The sequence below is a fragment of the Clarias gariepinus genome, chromosome 11 (assembly GCF_024256425.1).
Source record: "Clarias gariepinus isolate MV-2021 ecotype Netherlands chromosome 11, CGAR_prim_01v2, whole genome shotgun sequence".
NCBI lineage: Eukaryota > Metazoa > Chordata > Actinopteri > Siluriformes > Clariidae > Clarias > Clarias gariepinus.
This window is the reverse complement of record NC_071110.1, coordinates 28,505,088-28,521,941: the sequence shown is the minus strand read 5'-3', so window position 1 is coordinate 28,521,941 and position 16,854 is coordinate 28,505,088. Positions and strand designations below refer to the sequence as shown.

At 35.4% G+C, this 16,854-nt stretch overlaps 1 long non-coding RNA gene across 4 annotated transcripts; it reads right to left on the bottom strand.

Annotated features, from left to right (window-relative positions):
- Positions 1-5,913: 5,913 nt before the first annotated feature.
- LOC128533422 (uncharacterized) lies at positions 5,914-16,409 on the bottom strand. 4 transcript variants are annotated; one of them, XR_008361351.1, is made up of 5 exons: positions 16,267-16,409; positions 7,912-8,045; positions 7,676-7,764; positions 6,935-7,460; positions 5,914-5,980 (listed from the first exon to the last, which is right to left on the bottom strand). It is a non-coding gene; the product is annotated as an uncharacterized LOC128533422 (long non-coding RNA). The 4 variants fall into 4 exon arrangements; XR_008361353.1 differs by lacking the exon at positions 6,935-7,460; XR_008361350.1 differs by having other exon boundaries at positions 5,920-7,460.
- Positions 16,410-16,854: the final 445 nt, after the last annotated feature.

Sequence of the window (16,854 nt, the reverse complement as noted above, 5' to 3'; positions counted from 1 at the left end):
TGCTTATTTTTGGTCACAGAAACCAGGCATGACTTCTTCCAGAGTACAGGGACACTCATGATGTTCAGACCTACAGTAAATATGCAGTTATATTACAGTTAAATATGTGCTGATAAATTATTTAACTCAATGGCCTCCTGTAGGTTTATCTTTATCATCTGGTCAGCAGTTTTTTTATGGCCAGTGATGGTTCTCATTCCACACCATACCTCACTTAGGTTATTTTACCTAAGTTACTTACTCTCAATCCTACTTCTGTAACACTTTTTACCCTCCTTAATTTTTTTTTTTTTTATTTCAGCTCTGCACCAGAAAGTGTGCCTTTTTTTATCTCCTCCATGTCACCACTTTTGAACACAGCAATTTTTCTGTTCATGATGCCTTAATCACTCATGACCCTTATTGCCGCTGTGTGAAGATGGCACCGCTTTGTATGGTCCGCCTTCCCACTCTGTCGTGTTTTTTATTAATTGCTGTGTTTATTCTAATTGTCTTTTATGATGTGTCATCTCTGCTGGTATATGACCGCCTGACACTGTTTAATGCCTTTATTTCTGTTAAAGATAAAGGCTACTATGAACAACTTGCCTGAGTACTTACAGTGGACATTCTAAGACACCGCCACCTTTTCTGATCACAATCCTGTCCCATAGTGTTTTAAGATGTCTCTTTTGATGTTCTTGGTTCTTATGTCTTTTAGGTCCTGGGATTGTGATTCTTTTTTTCTTTCACATTGTGACTCATTATACTTCTGGTTGTTTTTATTAAACTTACGTAACTGCTATTTCTTCACCAAGTACACATTGTTGGACTTATCTCCAATTCATGGTGTTGAGTCAAGGTTAGTATGCTGAAGGGTCTACATGGAGCAATTGGGTGTATTGTTGCACATTATTTGCTAATGCTTATCGCAAGTCTTGAGTTTGCACAGTTTGCTCCCCCGCTAGCAAACAGTTACAGCCTTTATTACATTTACATTCCTTTTTTTTTCTTATGTCAGCTTCCTGTTTCCCCTGGACATCAAGAGTGATAGTAACAACTGAATAGTAAACTGTAACATTAGACTATCTTACAACCCCTGCCCCTATACTGACTGTATATAAACATGTTTATGTAACAATGTGACAATCATTATTAAGGTGAACCTTTTTTAATTATTATTTGGAAGTTAAGGGAGGTGCTGGATTTTTTTTCACAGTCAGATCTGTAATCTTGTTTGGAATAAAGTTTGAAGGGGCGTCTTTTTCCACCACTAAACTGTCCCCAGTTACTCCTCTGGCAAACCTGTCAATGCTCTCTTTCTGCACATTTAATAAATACTGGTGGCTTACTTTCACTTAACCTGAAAAGAGGACATAAATACTGTTTATACAAACTGAAACAGAAAGTCTGAAATTTGACACTGCCTGTTTCAGTGTTTTTTCAAGTTTTTTTCCTGCAGTTTTTATTGTTTTCTGCAGCCTGTTCCCATCATGTTTTGTGGCTTTTTCAAACCAGATAGTGATGGATGAGCACAGGACAGACTCGGTGCGGTATAAAACTGTTTAAGCAGCTCCTGCGGTTGAAGGCTGTCTCCTAAAGCATAATGTAAATGGAAGCTCAAAAGATATATTCCACTGTCTGAAATAGACTACATCAGTCTGATGCATCATCCCTATATTGTCATTATGTGTGAGGGTCCTCTTTTTTAGGGCCCACGCACTATGACATCAGCCATATGTTATCATACATAGTGTGCTCACACACCCTTAAACGTATGCACACGAAACCCAGTACACATTTAGATCTCATTGAGCTGAACAACTTTCGCATTGCATGTCATAGGCTCTACTCAACTGCAAGTCAGTTATTTTGGGTCATTTGCAAACCACACCCAAAAGACTTTGATGATGATTTATACGATTGCCACCAAACCAGGCCTTGTAATTTCAATACATTGCTGTGACGATGGCTTAAACTTATTCTGGAAAGTGATTAATAACTTTCTGTGACATTATATTAAATGCTTTGACATTGAGTGCCATCATAGCATGATCTTTTTTTTTCCAGTGTCTGGAGCTTTTTGGAGGTCTAAAGATAAAATTCCCCCTTTTGTAAAGTTATGTTATTTCTAATTTTATGGTATTGGTATGTCCCTTTAAATGCATGTGCACAGTGTGCCCACTTTTTTCTGGTGCACATTGGAGCTTGGGCCAGCCTATTCTTGCTTGCAATTATATTTATTTTTGGGGGGGGATCCTAACATGCTTAAAAAGTCGTGAACATCAACAGACAGATTAAAATCTGCTGCCATTAGGATGCATGTACTGCATTGACATTAATTTGGAGTTATAGGACTGCCATTATACATGGCAGTGGTGAAGCTGGGCTGGACTACAAAGTGAAGACAAAGCACAATTTTTCCCAAGACTTCCCAGTAACACAGGCAGGTACAGGACAATTTCATGGAATTTACACGAGTGAACCTGATAAGAATTGTGAAAATGACAGGAAGGCCTCTCATGGCTGAAATCCAACATGCAAAGTCTTGTACCATCCTCAAAGGAACCTTAATGAAAGATGTACTGTAACAAGCAAGGGAAAGACAGGACTTCCCCAGTACATGAAGGCAAAACCAACAAAGTGTAGATATGAATAGTTTTTCCTTGTAGACTGTAGTAATGGATACACAGTGGATTTTGCCATACACAGAAAAGAATAACTTTTCTTCTGCACAATGACTTTTCTTATGATTCTTACCAATGTTATGCCACTGATAAATCATCCCTATCTGGCATATGGATGCCACATGTAGAGGGACCATTTCTACACCAGCTCAAAGCTTTTCAGAGACTTGCATTTTTCAGAGGAGATGAAATCTGCAATGGTACATTACTGTATTTAAGTGTGTGGACACAAGATGTCTAGTCTACAGTTCACAGGTCTTCAGAAAACTCTCAGACCCCAGAGGTTTAACACAAACGATGCAAGCAGATGGTCCAGATGGCACTAAGGGGCCTAAAGTGTGCCAAGAAAACATCCCCCACACCATTATACCACCACCACCAGCCTGCACAGTGGTAACAAGGCATGATGGATCCATGTTCTCATTCTGTTTACGCCAAATTCTGACTCTACCATTTGAATGTCTCAACAGAAATCGAGACTCATCAGACCAGGCAACATTTTTTCAAGTCTTCAACTGTCCAATTTTGGTGAGCTCGTGCAAATTGTAGCCTCTTTTTCTTATTTGTAGTGGAGATGAGTGGTACCCGGTGGGGTCTTCTGCTGTTGTAGCCCATCAGCCTCAAGGTTGTGCGTGTTGTGGCTTCACAAATGCTTTGCTGCATACCTCGGTTGTAACGTTATTTCAGTCAAAGTTGCTCTTCTACAGTATCAGCTTAAATCAGTCGGCCCATTCTCCTCTGATCTCTAGCATCAACAAGGCATTTTCGCCCACAGGACTGCCGCATACGGGATGTTTTTCCCTTTTTACACCATTACCCTAGAAATGGTTGTGCGTGAAAATCCCAGTAACTGAGCAGATTGTGAAATACTCAGACCGGCCTGTCTGGCACCAACAACCATGCCACGTTCAAAATTGCTTAAATCACCTTTCCTTACCATTCTGACATTCAGTTTGGAGTTCAGGAGATTGTCTTGACCAGGACCACACCCCTAAATGCATTGAAGCAACTGCCATGTGATTGGTTGATTAGATAATTGCATTAATAAGAAATTGAACAGGTGTTCCTAATAATTAGGTGAGTGTATGCATATTCAAGATAACAAATGTGACCACATTAGAATCTGATAAAAGACACTTGTACGAATGTAAACCATCATATCATGCAAGTCTAATCTGACCAAAAATGTGGCTTGTAATGTGAACATAGGCTTTTAAACTGTTCACCAAACTCAATACAAACTCTTATCTAACTCTTATCCAAGCTCAATATTTTGTCATTCAACAAAAAAAAAAAAAACAACTATTAGTTTACTATATATTTCTTTTTTATTGTATTAAAGCATTAAAACATAAACAATTAATTTTCTGTTTTTTATTACAATTGTTTTTCTGAGATTCATATTATGACAAAGATTTTTTTAGACTGCTCAGTTTGATTTTACAGTTTTCAAAATTGTACATTTGTGAATTTCTGAACAACAACTTTGTGAAAAATGAGTCACTCAAGATTTAGTTAAGTAACATAAAGTACAGAACCGAAAAATGACAGACCCTCAATATACATTTTCCTTTTGTTTTAGTGCCCATATGATCACCACAGCTATCACAAAAGCCACAAGGGTTACAACACAGACTGATACAATGATAGCAGTTAGGTTATTGGATGATGATAGGGCTGGACTTGGGACGTCCATTGTTGCTTGAGCAATGTTTGATACCTCAGATTTTGCTGACTGTTGGTCTATTGACTGAATAGCAAAGAAATATGTGGTGCCATTTTCAATTCTAATATAAGGCTGGAAAGAGTGTTGTTCAGCTGAATCTGATTCTTGGTCCAGAAATCCTGAAGTGTTGACTAAATTACTGCTGCTGAAGTTGTATCGAAGCATCTTAAAATCTTCACTCCATCTGATTTCGTAGGAATGAGCTTAAAATAAACAAGCAATTAGAATATTAGCTATTGTATTTATACTCAGTAAACTCTCTAGGTATTGAGTGACTCTGCATGGGAAAATTATTGTACAAAATGTTATGGACATAAGAATAAGACTACATTATATGAAATCACAATTCCAAATTACATAATAGTTTCTATTTCCAACTATTTTGTTTAGGTAGATACCATAAAATTGCATTAATCACAGCACTTAGACTTCTTTGGTTAAAGATATTCTCAGAGTTTTCATGGGCATTTATGCATATCCTTTGGATGCTCACTATTTCACTTTATGTGCCAGAATAAGTAAATAAATAGATGAAGAGCATTGAAGATATGATACACACAAGATGAAAACAAAGCATTCAGTTTAATACAGGAGTTTTTTGAAATGACTGACAGCTTTCATGATTATAAAAGATGAGTTCTTTAACCTTTTTGTGTAATTTCATTCTCAGTTAAATGAAGAGGTTTTGTTTTTTCATTAGACTTTGTGGCTTCATCTACGCTTGGGTCCAAAAGGGGCAATAATCGATTTTTAAATGCCATAGTAATTTGATTATTTGTGTGTGTGCATGTGTGTGTGTGTGTGTGTGTGTGAGAGAGAGAGAGAGAGAGAGAGAGAAAGAGAGAGAGAGAGAGAATAGTGCGTCCTACAAAACTATAGTACTATTAAATTATTTAATTACTAATGTAGATTTTTAGTTCTACTCTTATAATTCTCCCCAGATGAAAGCCATGAAAAAGGATCAAATGATAGTTTTGACAATTGCATGTTTAAGTGAAGGTTTAGTTTTGATGGCTTAAGTAGATTTATTTAAGCTTAAAATTTGTTAATAGATACCAAAAAAATTTCACCACACCACCCCCCTGAATTTCTTTTTTTTTTACAATTCTACCACTGTATATACCTAATATACCATGAGCCCCTCCCCTTGCTCAATGCTCAGCTCAGCATAGCTTCGATAAACTCCGCCCGGTCCCGCCCACCTCTGCTGTTCTCTGGGCAACATTTTTAAGAGCTACTCTAAATAAGTAAAATAACTTTAACTGTATCACTATTTCAGATATTTTTTATGATTTTATTATAGTGTCGAACATGTCCAATATTTAATGTTCTATTGTCCAACGGTGTAAAATTACACAAGACTCACCTGTTCCCTGATCATAATCCTGACCAGGCGCCGTCCAGTTAAGAAACACAGTGTCCTCCTGAATTTTTGCAATCAGATCTGTGATATTGCTTGGAGGAAAGTTTGAAGGTTCCTCAGCTTCCACCACAAAACTCTCCCCAGTTAGTGTTCTGGTGAATCTTCTCTCTCTGCACAGTTACTGGGGGGTTAGTGGGGTTTAATGCCAATTTACCTGTAAAGAGGCTGTAAATGACAATTATTTCTCTTAAGATTGAAGAGATACAACGTGTCAAACTGCATGTTGGCCTTCAGGCTTTTTCCTCAAAGGCTCAACTGGGTCAACGGCGGTCTTCACATATCTGCCCCTGATGGCTAGCCATAAAGATTAGTGTGTGACTCACCTGCTACTCTAGTTCTCTGTTACTGTCTACTCTCTAAACTGACATTAAGTTCTCTGTGTGTGATCTGCCAGAACACCTTAAACGACAGTTATTGCACTCCCTTCATTTCTACTATCATGTCCATTAATTGTATTCAATCCAGACTTTAAATAACAGTTTATAAAATCTCCTGCTGGTTATGTTGCCTGTTTTTGTCACTAACAACTAATTATACCACCTCCTCTAAGACTTTTATTGTCAGAAAAGAAGAAGAAATTAAATTTTAATTATGTGAAGACCGCTATCCTGACTATTGTGAAACAAATATACACTAAACTTGTTAAAGTTGTCACATTTCTATCAATATTATTTACTAATGATTTCATCTATTCAACACGGAGAATATAAATGGATATAATAATAAACTGTAACATTTTCACAAATTCAACATTGTTTGATTTTGTATTTAAACCTAACTTTATCAACATACAGTATGGGCACTTCTTTGCTTCATTCCCATCCTGCATGATACAAAGTTCTGTAGGATCTTGATGTCCCACTCTGTATGCCCTTTGTCCCCAACAAACAATTCATCTTACTCTCTATACTACTCAGAAATGCTAATAGCTCCTCCTCCTTGTAGAAAGTTTTCTGCTTGCTACATTTAAATAATTAAAAACATAATTCAATGAGTGAACAAGTGGGACAGTCAATAAGTGACTGTAATTGAATCAGTGTGTGTGCAAAAATTAGATGTCATTAGGTATTTTTTATAAGTGTCAATTCAGACTGAGTGATGATAGTAAATCATAGTTACCATCAACAATATATCCAGGGACATACAGAGAACCACTGTGTCTGTGTAATGAATACAGGACTTGTCCATCTTGATTTTCCACTCGCACTTTTAAACTGTATTTTCCCATTTTTTATTTTGTAGAATATTTGGTATAGACTCCATCGTCTTTGAAAGCATCAGCACCTGAAAAAGTTATCCCACATGTAGTGTGTAAAGTTTAAAACTTTCACCTTTCAAAAGTTGCAAGTTGACATTTTAAAAGTTGTACTGTACTTGCTCCATTATCAAAGAGCTCCAGTTTTTCTGAGTGCCCTGTATCTGACTCCATGGTTGTCCAAACTCTGGCCCCCAACACAGGAGTGTAATTCTGCCTGACCTCAGCCAACACGACCATGGGTTTGGAGCCATCACGACTCTGCTTGGTCATTCTAACTGTAACTGTGACTGGGGGAACATCTTCACGAGCTGCTCGACTCATTACTGTTAAACTCATCTGCTGAGCAGCTGTTTCTCTGTCGAGGAAGCTGTATTTCCAATCTCCTGGCTGCAGTGCAAAATTTATAAAATAGAAGTATGAATGTAGAAATATTAAATTGTCATGATTTAAAAGTATAATTCATTTACAGTGGAACCTCGGACTACAAGTAACGCGGTTTGCAAGTGTTTCGTAAGACGTGCAAAATGGAACAAATTATGCTCGTAAACCAAGGTTTCACTTTTTTTCATGTTAGAATTATTGATCCAAAAAAAATGGTTTACTTCTGCAGTTCCTGGAACAGTTAAAGTGATTGTGTTAGCAGTGTCAGTGGTGTTTCTCTGGTCATAAGCCTGTCAATTCTTATTCTGCCCTAAAAAAATACACATTTTATACATACAGTTTTAATAGTAGATACAATTTCTAAAATAAATAATTGCCATGTCAAAATAAATAAATTAATTAATTAATAAACCCCACAACTACTACACATTGGAATAAATCTGAATCAACAATTTACCTTGCTGAAGGAATCTGTTTTCGCTGTCTCATACTTGTTTTCCAGGTTGGTGGCACTAGTATTTTCACCTCCTTAAAGAACACCTTGTGGTCTAAAGCTTCAAACAGATATTCTGATCCACTGATAAGCATTTCCTATAGACAAAGTGGCAAATTATTCATGTATCTTTATACATGAATCTATTCATATTATGCAAATTAATCCATGAAACCAATCATTTCTGAGTAATTGACCGCATTTATTGTAAATTATTTCTTACACTGATTATTTGCACTGCTTGCAATCCTTTTATTTGCTCTTTCTAAATAACCTTGGCTACAATGCATCCACAGATAGGGCTTGCTCTTACTAAAGCTTTCTTTCAGTAACTGGATAGACGGTAATGTAAGCATATTTTGGTAAATATACAAAAATATATATGTGTATCAAATATATTTATGTTACTAAAGTATTAAGTATATCCATATAAAATACATTTGACCACATATGTTACAGATAAAATATAAAATAATGTTTGCTGTTAAAACTCAAGCAGAGCGCCTAAGGTAAATGAGTTAATTTCTCAGCAAGGTACTTTTTTATGTAAAACCTGGTGGTGTTAAAAGAAAGCAATGTAAGAATAACTGTCTGAAACTGTGCCAGGAGATACCCTTTGGGTATTATCAGGTAGAATTTTAGAAAAAAAAACACAAGAAACATTTCACGTGCAAAGTACAGTTTAATATGCTACTGTATATAAATGTATGTACAGTTAAACCTTGAATTGCAAACAAAATTCGTTCTGGAAGTGTGCAAAATGCAAATTCCACCATAAGAAGTAATGGAATATATAATATAAAATAATTAATACTAAATATAAAGTAGAAATAAAACAAATTAACCTGCATTTTACCTTTAAAAAGAATTGTAGCTGTAGTGATTGAGACCAAAGGAGGAGGAAGAGGAAGGGGGCTACTGTGTATTACAACTTTCAAACACACACACACACACACACACACACCAGTTTACCGAATAGAGACTCTCACTCACACAGCGCACATGTGCACACACCCACAGAAACATGGACACACACACCCACCAGCTTGCCGACAGAGCCAGAGCGAGGAGAGGAGGAGGGAGGGTGCTACTGTATAGGAAGACTTTCACACATACACACACCAGTTTACCAACTGGGACTGTCAATTACACAAGTGCGCACACATACATGACTACAAACACAAAATAAAAAATGCTTTACGCGCACAAATGTGGTCACAGTGTTAAAGTGAACAGTATATGCGCACATTGATGTTGACTATCTAAATGACGCATGCGCACTGAGACTTAGCATGGGAGACAATTACCCACAATACTGCTTGTATTTGAAGACCTCACTCGTTTACTGAGTTAAAATTTGTTTAAATTTTTGCTCGTCTTGCGAAACACTCGCAGAAAAAGGTACTCACAGTCCAAGGTTTTATTTGTCTGCATATCTGTATGTCTGTCAGGCAGATTTTGTCACAGCATCTTGCAAAATTGGCTAGATAGAATTTAATGAAACTCTATATATAAGAGACTTTTCCAGTCCTTCTGTATTTGCCCGAAGTTAACTCTGCGACATAAATTTAATTCAAATGTTAAGTAGAAGGAATATTATGAGCAGTTTTGTGACAGATTACATCACAGCAGCCATCACGTTTTGGTACGAATATAGTGATTTGTCCCTCAAGAAGGGTGTGGCTTTACACATCACTCAACAGATCCAATCAATGTGATAGTTTACTGTAAATACCCAGAATATGCAGAAGACACAGAAATGACCGTAATGCCCCTACATAGCGCCCAAATCCTCAGGAAACACAAACCAAACCGAATCTTCAAAAATGTAAATCTCATTGTATGTTTATTCTTCCTGCAGGAAGTTTAAAACAAGATTGTCTCATATGTTCCAAACCCATGGTGCTTTTTAAAGTAATGTAAAGTGCATAAAGTGAAGTACTGTAATGTAATGTAATGTGAAGTGCCACTATGACTAAGTAGTGTGAAGTGCCACTATGAGATAAAAATATAGAGCAAATATATCTGCAGCTGTTCCAGGTGAGGGCATGAAAAGTACCCAAACTAAGAGTGTTATGCGCTCAAATCAAACTGATGATTTAAAAGTTAAACAAGGGGTGTATTTGGCTGAGAATAAAAGGAGAACAACTTAGTATAATCAAGGTATAAGCTTTTCAACCTTACAAAATGTTATTTCCTTAATTAATAAGGTAGGCAGAGGGTTCTGCCATACAGAAAGACAGGCAGATATGTTCGTGGACTTCCACCTGAAATAAGGTCACTGATTTAAACTGATCAGCATATTTTTAACATTAACCAACTATTTTTACAAACTCACTAACCATTAACGACATGTACTAATGGTAGTATATAAATAAAAAATGTTATGTCTGTACATTGGTCAGCACTCGCTCATCTTTGTGTTTCATACATTGGAGCTGTAAAAAACTAGTCTTAGAAGTCATAATGGTATTAGGAGGCATAATGGTACTTGCGCATTAGACATCATTCCATTTATTTATTTCATTAATAAAAAAATAAATTAATGCTTGGTGAGGGAATTCGTTTAATTTCAAGGTGTTTGTGTTTAAATATTAGGACAAGGAGATTTATTTATTTTATTTATTTATTATTTTTTTTACCAATTGGAGATTTTGGAGATTGAGATTTAATAAGTGGAGTAAAAAAAAAAAAAATCAGCCTATTTCAAATGACTGGCGAGAGTTGCATTTTAGTTTTTTGTTATTTACCTATAGAGAAGAAAAATAAAGGAGCATTACCAGAGTCTAAGGAGCCAGAGTCATTGGGATGGGTTTAAAGAAGAAAAAATTTGTCTTGATAATATGAAAATGTTGTTGGGAACCTGCGAGAGAATGATGAAGTGACCAAGATTTAAGTAATACTATGGGAAACAAAAGCAACTCCTACAGGTGAATGTTTTTTTTTTTTTTTTTTTTTTGCATGCAATGTTAACCGCGGAGCACATGAACAGCAAGTTCTCACCTGGAGCAGAATGCATGTGGAGTTTGTTGATGAATGAATTAATTAAATGGTGTTTCCCCTCGGCAGTCGTTATTGGCTGGATCTGCTTGTGACAAAACCCCGTCTATGCCTCTTCTGCTTTGTCACAAAAAGCTAAATCTGATATTTTATCCACATTTTAGGTAGGACTGTGCCTATTTTGCTTTTTAATGTTCTTTAACACTAGAGCTGAGGTCACAGTGATTAGTAATAATGAAAGAAACAAATGTTTATCCTTAAATTATCAGTGCATTTAATGCCATGGCTTGCTTAGCTAATCGTTGATGCAGCTGATTTTACCAATGCTTATATACAGTATACGATGACCATGAGTTAAAATCCTGGTACTATACTTGTCTTGAAAAGAATACATTTATTTTTTTGTTTGTCGTAGCAGCTGTTTTAATAGCATAGGGGTGTTAATTAACAGTTGATATCAGATTAGCAATGTTTTTTAGGACAGATGAGTCTTCGTGCAGGATGTAATAAAAGTTTAACCAGAATTTTGTTTTATGGGGAGATTGAATTTCTTTGTAAGTGGAAAACTTAGAAAATCTGTGAGGGATCAAATACTTATTTCCCCCACTGTATCTGGAAAAAAAAAAAAAAAAGCTGATGTCCTTCATAGGTTTGTCTTGTTTTCTTCGGTCACCAGACCTTCATGTATGAACATTCTTTTAGTTCTTATTTCCTAAATGTAATTACAGTGTAATTTCAGTTGCACAAATTATTTTCATAAAAACTTAACAATACATCTTAACTTAACAATATAACTTAACAAAAATCAGTTTTTTTTATGTTTCCTCTGTTTGAGTATTTAGTTCTCTCAAGGGAGATAGGGAAGTTAGTTATCACCCATTAGCAGCTTACACTGACATTTGTATCTGTCTGTTTTATTTTATGATCCATGTGTGTGTGTGTGTGTGTGTGGTTGTGTGTGTGTGTGTGTGTGTGTGTGTGTGTGTGTGTGTGTGTGTGTGTGTGTGTTTACAGGGCTGTATAAATACTGTATAAAAAATAAGGGAAGGGGTGTGCATCTGATAAAAAAACTTTATCACTTCTTTTAGTGTATTTTAGTGTACTTTGGAATGTCTGCTTAAAGCAGTACATTTACGTATTGATAAGCCTGTTAAATAATCAGTCATGGTTTGTTAAATTCAGTTGGTGTTATTTCATGTCTCCATCAGTAAGTGTCGGCTTGTTTATATATAATTTTTTTATTTAGGGAAAATTAATACAAAATCTAAGATGACTACAATATATATACAGTGGGGCAAAAAAGTATTTAGGTAGTCACCAATTGTGCAAGTTCTTCCACTTAAAAAGAAGAGGGAGCCCTGTACTTTTTTATCATAGGTATACCACAGTCTTGCCAGCCTGGTGCAGGTCTACAATTTTGTTTCTGGTGTCCTTTGACAGCTCTTTGGTCTTGGCCATAGTGGAGTTTGGAGTGTGACTGTTTGAGGTTGTGGTGACAGGTGTCTTTTATACTGATAACAGATGCCATTAATACCACCATAATTTGCTAATAAATCCTTAAAAATGTCTACAATGTCATTTTCTGGATTTTTTTAATGTAAAGGTATACCTATGATGAAAATTACAATAAAGATTCTTTAAAAAAAAAAATCTTTTTAAGTGGGAGAACGTGCACAATTTGCACAATTTGTGGCTGACTAAATACTTTTTTGCCTCACTGTATATACAGTATATAGGCGATCTGCACTAAGATCTGGATGGACCCTGCAGGTCAAAAAGCATGGGCTCTGTTACGTGGGAGTGCAGATTGTATTTATACATTGCCTATATATACATTAGCTTTTTATACAGCCTTGTTACAGCCACATAAACACACACACACACACACACACACACACACACACACACACACACACACACACACACACACACACACACGGGACATAAAATAAAACAGATAGATAAAAATGTCATGAAGATTCTGTCCAACCCCTCAACGCACAAGGTCACAAGCGCTTCATGAACATTCCTAAGCTGCTAATAGGTGATAAGTAACTTCCCTATCTCCCCTCTAAGAGAACTTTCATACATAAAACATGAAAATTTACACTGTAATTACATTTAGCAAATGAGAACAAAAAGTATGTTTATACATGAAGGTTGGATCACAAATGAAAACAAGACAAAACCACAAGATAAGATTCAATTATTTGTCACATGTACCTTACAGCAAAGTGAATTTTTTTTTTCACATATTCCATTTAGAAAGCTGAGGTCAACCAGAAAACGATGCCCCTACAGCAGCAGAGAGGGTTAAAGGCTTTGCTTAAGGTCTCAATAGTAGTAAATTGGCGGTACTGGGGCTCGATTGAGTTACCACTGCACCATCATCAGCTTTTTTTCTCAGATATATTGTTTGATTTTTATGAAAAAGTCAATAAATAAAAATTGAACTTTCATAAGTGAAAAAATATTTTAATCAAAGACAAAACCATCAAGAACAACAACTATTGCCTCAGATATGTTAAAGGTTTTTTTGAAAAGTTTCTAAAAATGCATAGCCTTGACGGCTAAAATATCTTTCATATATAAAGGTTTAGCGACAGACAACATAAACCCTTAAATTAAGTATGTTGCTAAAAGTTTATGAAAAAATGACTGTGTTGTCAAAATTTTTATGAATATAAAATTTTATATTGACATTTAGTTCCCAGAATTTTTACAAGTGAAGGCATAGCGACAGGAAAAACAAGACAAAACCATAAAAATGTTAACTTTTACTTTAAAATAATTTTTAAAAAATATTCTAACAGACGTTTATCAACTCATTGTGCATTGTTTAATCCATCCTAAGATGGTACAGACGGGTCTGTAACCTGGTGAACCAGTGTAAGGATGTATTTATTGATGGCAACTTCAAAACAATTATGTAAGTCACACTGTATAAGGGAGTCTGCCAAATACTGTAAATATAAAAGTTCATGTAAATCACAATATGCTTAACCACGTAATGCAGTATAAAATGCTTGTACTGTTATATTTTTGCATAGTTTGCAAGTTTGTTTAAGGTTTTTGGATGAAAGGGTGTATACTATAATTAAAAGTTGCTGTCTACAACAATCAGGTATCAAGCAAAATAGTGTCTTAGTAACCTAGTTACCTCTCCAATCATTTCACAGTTCTAAGAAACAAATTGTTTGTGCTCCTAGACACTAGAATTAGACGAGTGTAATTTGGCCTTACTTTATAATAAAAGTGTTTTGAAACAATAGCTAAAATCAGAAACACTATGATGGTTTCACATTTTAAACTACTGCAGTTGTTAGTAACAAACTGGACAATTACAAACATTATGATATGTTTTTATTTTTTTCTTAAATGGTTTTAAACATTTAAAAATGTTACTAGACAAAAACCTTAACTGTGGAGAAGTCCATGGGATTAAAGTTATTTTTATTTTATTTTTATTTATATATTATTTTTACCCTCATTATGAAATGTTAACTCTTTTGGAAGATTGCCAGAAAGAAAAAAAATCTATAAGTGGTATCTTTATAAGGCCATATTGTTTTAAAAAACCGTGGCTTATGTGTGAGTGAATCAGTCCCCTTCGGGGAAACAGAGAATGTTGAGGCCCAGTGAAAAAATCACCTTTAACACAATTCATTTGATAAAATTTTTATAGTAACATTTGACAAATACATAACATTTTTAATGATCCCAATGGATCATAGTTGCTTCACTTCCTAAGATTGAGGACATTTACAGGAAGCATTATCTCAGGAGAGCACACATCACAAACTGCTCATATGCTCAATGGCCTCCTGCCCTCAAAGCTTTCTTGCTTTCTGGCTGAACTCACACACACGGGACATAAAATAAAACAGATAGATAAAAATGTCATGAAGATTCTGTCCAACCCCTCAACGCACAAGGTCACAAGCGCTTCATGAACATTCCTAAGCTGCTAATAGGGGATAAGTAACTTCCCTATCTCCCCTGAGAGAACTTTCATACATAAAACATGAAAAATTTAAAACATTTAAAAAACCGTGGCTTATGTGTGAGTGAATCAGTCCCCTTCGGGGAAACAGAGAATGTTGAGGCCCAGTGAAAAAATCACCTTTAACACAATTCATTTGATAAAATTTTTATAGTAATATTTGACAAATACATAACATTTTTAATGATCCCAATGGAACATAGTTGCTTCACTTCCTAAGATTGAGGACATTTACAGGAAGCATTATCTCAGGAGAGCACACATCACAAACTGCTCATATGCTCAATGGCCTCCTGCCCTCAAAGCTTTCTTGCTTTCTGGCTGAACTCTGTCTAACCCTATATACTTTGCACTGCTCATAACTTACTCCTATTTAGACACTGTAAATCAAATTGCACTATCCATAACTGCTGTTTATAACTTACTACTATACATAAAATGTAAACACTCAGGATTGCACCATTCATAACTGTACATATTGTATATAATAACCTCCCTCATTTCAATCTCCATAACAATTTGCACATATTTATATAATCTTCTCAAACTACGAATGTCATAAACATGGTATACAATATCTTACTTAATTTCATCCATCTAAAATCATTGCACTAATTGTATATAACACCTTTTCTGTGTACTGTTTAAATATGATTTTTTTTTATCAATGTGTATAATACCTTTCTTCATTGCGCTCACCTATAATCATTTGCTGTGTAGTGTTTACATATGCAAATTATTTTGCACAGTGACAAATGTGGTTAAATGTGGCTAACTGTAATTTGTTGCCTTGTGCCATACATGTGCAGTGACAATAACACTAAATCTAATCTAATCTAATATATTTTAATTTGTGTTTGTTTGTGTTTCGAACCCTGGTCCTCCGCATGGTCCTATATGTGCATTAGTTTCCCAGGCATTATTATGTCTATAATTCACTTAAACATCCAGACATATGTAATGTTAAAAAATGCCCAAACCCCAGCCACTGGATGCGGTGCCAGTCCCAAACCCAGATAAAATGGGAGGGGTGTGTCAGGAAGGGCATCCAGTGTAAAGTTTTCCATTATTTTAACTGATATAGGATGACCTGTTACTCATACTTAATGCATGAAGACCTATGAGCCACACTTGTCAAAATCAATAATTAACATTATTGTACTATAAACTAATTAACATTTCATGAAAGCCACACACCATTTCATTCTTAATAGCATCAACATCAGAACAGTATATTAAGTTATATCGCTATGTATAAAAAAAAAAAAAACAATGAAATCTCTTTATTCCAAAGGTATTTGAGCATGTATAAATACCTTAATTTGATTGATAAGTTCTTCATTCTCTGGCACAGCAGGGCTGATGACTATAAGGATGTCAGTGTACCCATGTCCATCCAGTCTGATAGTTGTAACAGGTCCCAGTGCACTAAGACACAGAACGAATACAGAAAACACGAGTTCCATGATTGCAAAACTGTAAGAAGGAATCCTAGGAGGTGATATTTATCTTGTTCAAAAACAGGAGGTCTTTAAGTCTTATCTTTCAGCACATTCAGAAATCACTCTTAAAAATACTTTGTGATTTCAGTGACCTAAATGTGTCGCTTTCCTCCTGTTAATAATATGTTGTTTAAACCATTTTCAGTGGAAATGTCATAAAAGTATTTTAAAAACACCTATTAATGTTGAAAGATTGTTTGACAGTAGACTGGGGCTTAAGTAATTAATTAAATAAAAATTTAGCATCCTCACTCATCCCACTGCTGCCTGAAATACACCAAATTAATTGTAGAAAACAATCATGCTAGCTTTTGAAACAGGGGAAGCTCATATTAGGACTCCATCATAAAATTCATTATGTTATTTGTGCGTAAATTCTGGCAAGTTTCCCCTTCCACGAGC